General features: G+C 43.3%; 2 protein-coding genes across 4 annotated transcripts in view; both read right to left on the minus strand.

Annotated features, from left to right (window-relative positions):
- The window catches only part of LOC110492832 (inactive ubiquitin carboxyl-terminal hydrolase 54), a 57,205-nt gene that overhangs the window by 47,755 nt on the left and 180 nt on the right, over positions 1-9,270 (minus strand). The gene's annotated exons all lie outside the window — the stretch shown is intronic.
- LOC110491361 (myozenin-1) overlaps positions 7,451-9,270 on the minus strand; it is an 11,827-nt gene continuing 10,007 nt past the window's right edge. The window contains exon 7 of the mRNA XM_036946166.1: positions 7,451-7,479. The gene's annotated coding sequence lies outside the window, so the exon portion shown is untranslated. The remainder of the gene's footprint in view (positions 7,480-9,270) is intronic.

Here is a 9,270-nt window from a genome sequence, read left to right on the forward strand (position 1 = left end):
GTTGCCCCATAGTGCAGCACACAATTGACCCAGCGCCATCCGGGTTTGGCCAGGGTAGGCCATCATTGTAAATAAGAATTTGTTCTTAACTGACTTGCCTAGTTAAAATAAAATAGGATGCTCTCACTCCCTCAGTAATGCTCTAGAGCCTGTCTGCAACCCCTCCACGAGTTCCACTCAGGCAAAACATGTGAAACGTCCCTTTTGAGAACAGGTAATTGATAGATCAATAACATTCCACATTCTAGATGCAGGATAAGGCTAAATTCCATTATCTTCTATAATTGTAATGTTGTTTATTAAAGTTCAATCTGAATTCTCGTTTAACTTCATGAAGTAAGCATAACATGATTCACTTTGTTTCCTATTCTAGAGGCCGTGTGGGAATGAATACAGACGCATCATAATCAGCACAGGGCTTCTTCTCTCCTTTCCTATTAACCTTGTGAAGAACGTCATTCACCTATTAACCACGTGAGGAACGTCATTCACCTATTAACCACGTGAGGAACGTCATTCACCTATTAACCACGTGAGGAACGTCATTCACCTATTAACCTCGTGAGGAACGTCATTCACCTATTAACCACGTGAGGAACGTCATTCACCTATTAACCACGTGAGGAACGTCATTCACCTATTAACCACGTGAGGAACGTCATTCACCTATTAACCACGTGAGGAACGTCATTCACCTATTAACCACGTGAGGAACGTCATTCACCTATTAACCACGTGAGGAACGTCATTCACCTATTAACCTCGTGAGGAACGTCATTCACCTATTAACCACGTGAGGAACGTCATTCACCTATTAACCACGTGAGGAACGTCATTCACCTATTAACCACGTGAGGAACGTCATTCACCTATTAACCACGTGAGGAACGTCATTCACCTATTAACCACGTGAGGAACGTCATTCACCTATTAACCACGTGAGGAACGTCATTCACCTATTAACCACGTGAGGAACGTCATTCACCTATTAACCACGTGAGGAACGTCATTCACCTATTAACCACGTGAGGAACGTCATTCACCTATTAACCACGTGAGGAACGTCATTCACCTATTAACCACGTGAGGAACGTCATTCACCTATTAACCACGTGAAGAACGTCATTCACCTATTAACCACGTGAAGAACGTCATTCACCTATTAACCACGTGAGGAACGTCATTCACCTATTAACCACGTGAGGAACGTCATTCACCTATTAACCACGTGAGGAACGTCATTCACCTATTAACCTCGTGAGGAACGTCATTCACCTATTAACCACGTGAAGAACGTCATTCACCTATTAACCACGTGAGGAACGTCATTCACCTATTAACCTCGTGAGGAACGTCATTCACCTATTAACCTCGTGAGGAACGTCATTCACCTATTAACCACGTGAAGAACGTCATTCACCTATTAACCACGTGAGGAACGTCATTCACCTATTAACCACGTGAGGAACGTCATTCACCTATTAACCACGTGAGGAACGTCATTCACCTATTAACCACGTGAGGAACGTCATTCACCTATTAACCTCGTGAGGAACGTCATTCACCTATTAACCACGTGAGGAACGTCATTCACCTATTAACCACGTGAAGAACGTCATTCACCTATTAACCACGTGAGGAACGTCATTCACCTATTAACCACGTGAGGAACGTCATTCACCTATTAACCACGTGAGGAACGTCATTCACCTATTAACCTCGTGAGGAACGTCATTCACCTATTAACCACGTGAAGAACGTCATTCACCTATTAACCACGTGAGGAACGTCATTCACCTATTAACCTCGTGAGGAACGTCATTCACCTATTAACCTCGTGAGGAACGTCATTCACCTATTAACCACGTGAAGAACGTCATTCACCTATTAACCACGTGAGGAACGTCATTCACCTATTAACCACGTGAGGAACGTCATTCACCTATTAACCACGTGAGGAACGTCATTCACCTATTAACCACGTGAGGAACGTCATTCACCTATTAACCTCGTGAGGAACGTCATTCACCTATTAACCACGTGAGGAACGTCATTCACCTATTAACCACGTGAGGAACGTCATTCACCTATTAACCACGTGAGGAACGTCATTCACCTATTAACCTCGTGAGGAACGTCATTCACCTATTAACCACGTGAGGAACGTCATTCACCTATTAACCACGTGAGGAACGTCATTCACCTATTAACCACGTGAGGAACGTCATTCACCTATTAACCACGTGAGGAACGTCATTCACCTATTAACCACGTGAGGAACGTCATTCACCTATTAACCACGTGAGGAACGTCATTCACCTATTAACCACGTGAGGAACGTCATTCACCTATTAACCACGTGAGGAACGTCATTCACCTATTAACCTCGTGAGGAACGTCATTCACCTATTAACCACGTGAGGAACGTCATTCACCTATTAACCACGTGAGGAACGTCATTCACCTATTAACCACGTGAGGAACGTCATTCACCTATTAACCTCGTGAGGAACGTCATTCACCTATTAACCACGTGAGGAACGTCATTCACCTATTAACCTCGTGAAGAACGTCATTCACCTATTAACCACGTGAGGAACGTCATTCACCTATTAACCACGTGAGGAACGTCATTCACCTATTAACCTCGTGAGGAACGTCATTCACCTATTAACCACGTGAGGAACGTCATTCACCTATTAACCACGTGAGGAACGTCATTCACCTATTAACCTCGTGAGGAACCTCATTCACCTATTAACCACGTGAGGAACGTCATTCACCTATTAACCTCGTGAGGAACGTCATTCACCTATTAACCACGTGAGGAACGTCATTCACCTATTAACCACGTGAGGAACGTCATTCACCTATTAACCTCGTGAGGAACGTCATTCACCTATTAACCTCGTGAGGAACGTCATTCACCTATTAACCACGTGAGGAACGTCATTCACCTATTAACCACGTGAGGAACGTCATTCACCTATTAACCTCGTGAGGAACGTCATTCACCTATTAACCACGTGAGGAACGTCATTCACCTATTAACCACGTGAGGAACGTCATTCACCTATTAACCACGTGAGGAACGTCATTCACCTATTAACCACGTGAGGAACGTCATTCACCTATTAACCACGTGAGGAACATCATTCACCTATTAACCACGTGAGGAACGTCATTCACCTATTAACCACGTGGCCTATAACCACGACACCATAATGCACATTCCTCATGCTTGCTCATCAACCTATGGCCTCACCCTTGCAATTACCACCTTCCTCTCTCTCAACCTATGGGTTCACCCTTGCAATTACCACCTTCCTCTCTCTCAACCTATGGGCTCACCCTTGCAATTACCACCTTCCTCTCTCTCAACCTATGGGCTCACCCTTGCAATTATCACCTTCCTCTCTCTCAACCTATGGGCTCACCCTTGCAATTAACACCTTCCTCTCTCTCAAGCAATGGGCTCACCCTTGCAATGATCACCTTCCTCTCTCTCAACCTATGGGCTCACCCTTGCAATGACCACCTTCCTCTCTCTCAACCTAGGGGCTCACTCTTGCAATTACCACCTTCCCCTCTCTCAACCTATGGGTTCACCCTTGCAATTATCACTTTCCTCTCTCTCAACCTATGGGCTCACCCTTGCAATTACCACCTTCCTCTCTCTCAACCTATGGGCTCAACCTTGCAATTACCACCTTCCTCTCTCTCAACCTATGGGCTCACCCTTGCAATTGCCACCTTCCTCTCTCTCAACCTATGGGCTCACCCTTGCTGTTTTTCAGCAACAGTTGTCGACAAACCAACCACCTCCCCACCACGAGCAGCTATAATAACCTTAACGCCTGTCATTGAAACTCCTTTCGATGCCAGCTGCCCAGCAGAGGGCTCCCTGTCATCAGCATCTGGCTCCGAGGAGGACTCCTCTGAGACGAGGCCACACCCCAAACTACTTCAGAAAATTCCATATGGCATTTCTGTCTCTGCTGTTTATCCAGCTCAGCCTGCTACTTGATTGAATTTGAATTAATATCCACACAGACGCCGCTTGAAAGTGGAATGGCAGTTGGACAATCCATAGGGATTCAGAGTTGCTCACAGAAAGAGTTGGGACAACATGCTGCTTGCCTCCCAGGGCATCACATACTATCACGATGAACTCTATTACTTTGAGTTGTAAGTCTACTGACTCGAAATGCATTGAACTGTTATTGGTCAAAATAGCCTATGCAGGAGCACCTATGATGGTGTGTGTGTGTGTGTGTGTGTGTGTGTGTGTGTGTGTGTGTGTGTGTGTGTGTGTGTGTGTGAAAGTGTGTGAAAGTGTGTGTGTGTGTGTGTGTGTGACAGATAGTAGAAATGATCGAAGACTAATACACAAGGTAATTCACCCAGTTTATACAGTATGTTCATTAATCTACTATACAGTATAACACACACACACACACCTACAGTGTATAAAGAATTAATCATTATAATCAGACACATTCACACATACATTCTATGAGGAGGATATAAAGGCTGTGAATATGTTGATATGAATATATATTCACTTAATATCTCTTACATAATGTAATTCATACGCACACGAACCCTGTCCTATGTCTCCAAGGCCGGATCCAGGCATAAGTGACTAAGAGGTCGTTTAGGGCCCCTTGCCACTAGGGGGCCCCCGACCCCAAAAAGTATTATTAGAATTATTGTGGAACTTACTATTGAGATTGAGAAAAGTAGAATACACACGGAGCAATTTTGAAATGTGGCTGTGCACCAGCAGTTTTTCTCTTGTTATGTCAGTCTAGACCTGGGACGATAAACCGAAAATTATCGACACCAACTAAACTGACCACTGATCCTGAACATTTTGATGATATTGTTCATTATGATTAATAACCGATAAGGCCCTACTAGAGATTTGTGAAGTTTGAAATGAAATACGTTTGCTGACATGGGTGATTGAAAGTAGTAATAGTTATAAGGGTAATATAAAAAAAACTTGCGATATTTGTCAATATCTATGTCAGTAACACTCAATTACCATGTCAGATTATAAAATGTGTAGAATTGCAATAAATTAGCTTTAAAACTGCTAAAATGTCTCTCCACCCTATGGTAAAATTAGTAGAATTGCAGGACATTAGCTGTAAAACACAACAACAACAAAATATCTCTGTCCCATGGCAAAATTTGTAGAATTGTAGGAAATTAACATCAAAACTTCAAATGAGAGAGAGAGAGAGAGACAGAGAGAGAGATGGAGAGAGAGAGAGATACAGAGAGAGACAGAGGGAGAGATGAGAGAGAGAGAGGGAGAGAGACAGAGACAGACAGAGAGAGACAGAGAGAGAGAGAGTGAGAGACGGAGAGAGAGAGAGAGAGAGAGAGAGAGAGAGAGATGAGAGAGACAGAGGGAGAGAGACAGAGACAGACAGAGAGAGACAGAGAGAGAGAGAGAGAGTGAGAGACAGAGAGAGAGAGAGAGAGAGAGGGAGACAGAGGAAGAGATGAGAGAGACAGAGGGAGAGATGAGAGAGACAGAGGGAGAGAGACAGAGACAGAGAGAGAGACAGAGAGTGAGAGAGAGAGAGAGAGAGAGAGAGAGAGAGAGAGAGAGAGAGAGAGAGTGAGAGACAGACTTGTTCCACATTTTGCTACATTACAGCCTTATTCTAAAATGGATTAAATAAAATAGAAATCCTGATCAATCTACACACAATACCCCAAAGTCAAAGGGTGTGAATACATTCCGAATGCACTGTAACTACAGTCTCCAAAGCAACGTGGAATTCCATCAGTTCTACCATCTACAGGGCCTTCAGAAAGTATTCACACCCCTTGCCTTTTTCCACATTTGGTTGTGTTACAGCCTGAACTTAAAAAATATTACATTTACATTTTGTGTCACTGGCCTACACACAATACCCCATAATGTCAAAGTGGAATTATGTTTTTAGAAATGTTTACAAATTAATTTTAAAAAATGTAAGCTGAAATATCTTGAGTCTATAAGTATTCATAACCTTTGTTATGGCCAGCCTAAATAAGTTCAGGAGTAAATGTGCTTAACAAGTCACATAATATGTTACATGGACTAACTGTGTGCAATAATAGTGTTTACAATGATTTTTGAATGACTACCTCATCTCTGTACCCCACACATAAAATGATCTGCTTTAGGTCCCTCAGTTGAGTAGTGAATTTCAAACACAGATTCAACCACAAAGACCAGGGAGGTTTTCCAATGCCTCGCAAAGAAGGGCACCTATTGTTAGATGAAAAAAAAAAAAAAACAGACATTGAATGTCAATTTGAGAATGATGAAGTTATTAATTACACTTTGGATGGTGTATCAATACACCCAGTCACTACAAAGATGCAGGCGTCCTTCCTAACTCAGTTGCCGGAGAGGAAGGAAACTGCTCATGGATTTCACCGAGGCCAATGGTGACTTTAAAACAGTTACAGAGTTTAATGGCTGTCCTGAAAAGAAAGCGGTATGTTTTGGTCATATCCAACATAAGATATCACTCTGGATATTTTCAAGCATGGTGGTGGCTGCATCATGTTATGGGTCTGCTTTCCACCAGACACTGGGAGACAAATTCACATTTCAGCAGGACAATAACGTAAAACACAAGGCCAAATATACACTGGAGTTGCATACCAAGACAACATTGAATGTTCCTGAGTTGCCTAGTTACAGTTTTAACTTAAATCGGATTGAAAATCTATGGCAAAAATATCTGTCTATCAATGATCACCCACCCCCGCGTCTTCATTTCAGTCATTTAGCAGACGCTCAGCCGCGTCTTCATTTCAGTCATTTAGCAGACGCTCAGCCACGTCTTCATTTCAGTCCTTTAGCAGGCGCTCAGCCACGTCTTCATTTCAGTCATTTAGCAGACGCTTAGCCACGTCTTCATTTCAGTCATTTAGCAGACGCTCAGCCACGTCTTCATTTCAGTCATTTAGCAGACGCTCAGCCACGTCTTCATTTCAGTAATTTAGCAGACGCTCAGCCGCGTCTTCATTTCAGTCATTTAGCAGACGCTCAGCCACGTCTTCATTTCAGTCATTTAGCAAACGCTCAGCCGCGTCTTCATTTCAGTCATTTAGCAGACGCTCAGCCGCGTCTTCATTTCAGTCATTTAGCAGACGCTCAGCCGCGTCTTCATTTCAGTCATTTAGAAGACGCTCTTATCCAGAGCGATTTACACGGGCAATTAGGGTTAAGTGCCTCGCTCAAGGGCACCTTTTGGTTACTAACCCAACGCTCTTAACAGCTTGAAGAATTTTTAAAAGAATAATGTGCAAATGTTGTACAGTCCAGGTGTGCACAACTCTTAGAGACAAACAGAAAGACTCACATCTGTAATTGCTGCCAAAGGTGATTCTAACATTCTGTGTGTGTGTGTGTGTGTGTGTGTGTGTGTGTGTGTGTGTGTGTGTGTGTGTGTGTGTGTGTGTCCCCACAAGAATAGTGAACACCAATTTGACCAACTGGAGACATTTTGCTGGTCACCACAAGGTCAAATTCTATTTCTAGGGGGTTTAGGGTTAGGTTAGAATTGGGTTTAGGTTTAGGGTTAAGGTTAGGTTTTGGGGCTAATGTTAGGGGTTAGGGAAAATAGGATTTTGAATGGGACTTAATTGTGTGTCCCCACAGGGTTAGCTGTACAAGACTCCTGTCTGTCTGTCTGTCTGTCTGTCTGTCTGTCTGTCTGTCTGTCTGTCTGTCTGTCTGTCTGTGTTTATACTCTAATTTTGGCCCGCCCAGCAAAGGAAAGGCACCCTGTGTGAAAAATGCTATGAGAAACCTAAAATGATGAATCCCATATTGGTCTTTCACAGTCAGGCCAACCCAAGCTGTTCTGTTCATTAGGCTAATAGTAGACCAACCCAAGCTGTTCTGTTCATTAGGCTAATAGTAGACCAACCCAAGCTGTTCTGTTCATTAGGCTAATAGTAGACCAACCCAAGCTGTTCTGTTCATTAGGCTAATAGTAGACCAACCCAAGCTGTTCTAATAGTAGACCAACCCAAGCTGTTCTAATAGTAGACCAACCCAAGCTGTTCTAATAGTAGACCAACCCAAGCTGTTCTAATAGTAGACCAACCCAAGCTGTTCTAATAGTAGACCAACCCAAGCTGTTCTAATAGTAGACCAACCCAAGCTGTTCTAATAGTAGACCAACCCAAGCTGTTCTAATAGTAGGCCTAATATTGAAACAGATAAACTGAATCAGAAATGCACAGGTTTCAGATTTTCCCGAGTTTTTCAGGTTTTTGTTCTGGCACACTTTTCTTTACAGAAAAACAACAACATTTTATGTTCTAAGTACACAACAATGCTTGAACCACATCAGGAGACCACTTTTGAGGTAGTTACCCTTTAATTCAAGTATGCAGGCACCTAGTATGCAGGCACTGTTGTTCGATTAGCATTGTTTCTGTAGCACATGAGATGGAGTTTGCCAGAAGCTAGTCAACATTTAATAGAGAAGGTTTTCGGCACTGCCTTTCCACCTACCAGAAGACGGGTTAGGCCAATCTTAACCCCCCCCCCCTTGGCCTACCGGGAGCTGCGCCTAAAATGTGAATAAATAATACTTTATAAAAATGTTAAGCTAAACATTCCGATCTGTTCCATCAGTCCTATTAATTGATATGGCGTATAACTCAACTAAACTACTTTGATACGCACCAATGGGGATTATTAAGAAGTGAGTCTTCGCTATGCCCACTGAAGAACGCGTATCTGCGTATACCCTCCACTACACCACTGACCTCATCCATAAAGACCAAACAGAGGAGGTCAAATCAATACCGGGACTGATGACACCTGCTACCGGGGTTGAGGATGGCTTTCTATCAACAAGTCGCCGGGCACTTAATAGTTAACGCAAACCAGCTGTAATAAAATTGAATAGCCTAACGGAACGGGTTATAGGCTAGTCCCGGTCAACAGAATCTCCGTCTGTTATAAAAACGATCCTAATGATGCCCAAAGCGAACCTCGTGGAGATACTGGTCACGGCTACGTGAATAATGGACATCCATTACAGCCATGCAGCGCAATAAACAGAGGAGAGAGAGAGAGAGAGAGAGAGATAGAGAGAGAGAGAGTAGGGGGGGAGCATCCTAGCCAGCATAAACTACGCACAGTAGATGACAGCCGTTATGTCACATCTGGCCGCGCGGCACCACGTTCGAACTCTTTGCCGCGTGCGTCCGCTGCAATTATTTACAGGTGAATGA

This window comes from Oncorhynchus mykiss, chromosome 16 (assembly GCF_013265735.2).
Source record: "Oncorhynchus mykiss isolate Arlee chromosome 16, USDA_OmykA_1.1, whole genome shotgun sequence".
NCBI classification, from domain to species: Eukaryota; Metazoa; Chordata; class Actinopteri; order Salmoniformes; family Salmonidae; genus Oncorhynchus; species Oncorhynchus mykiss.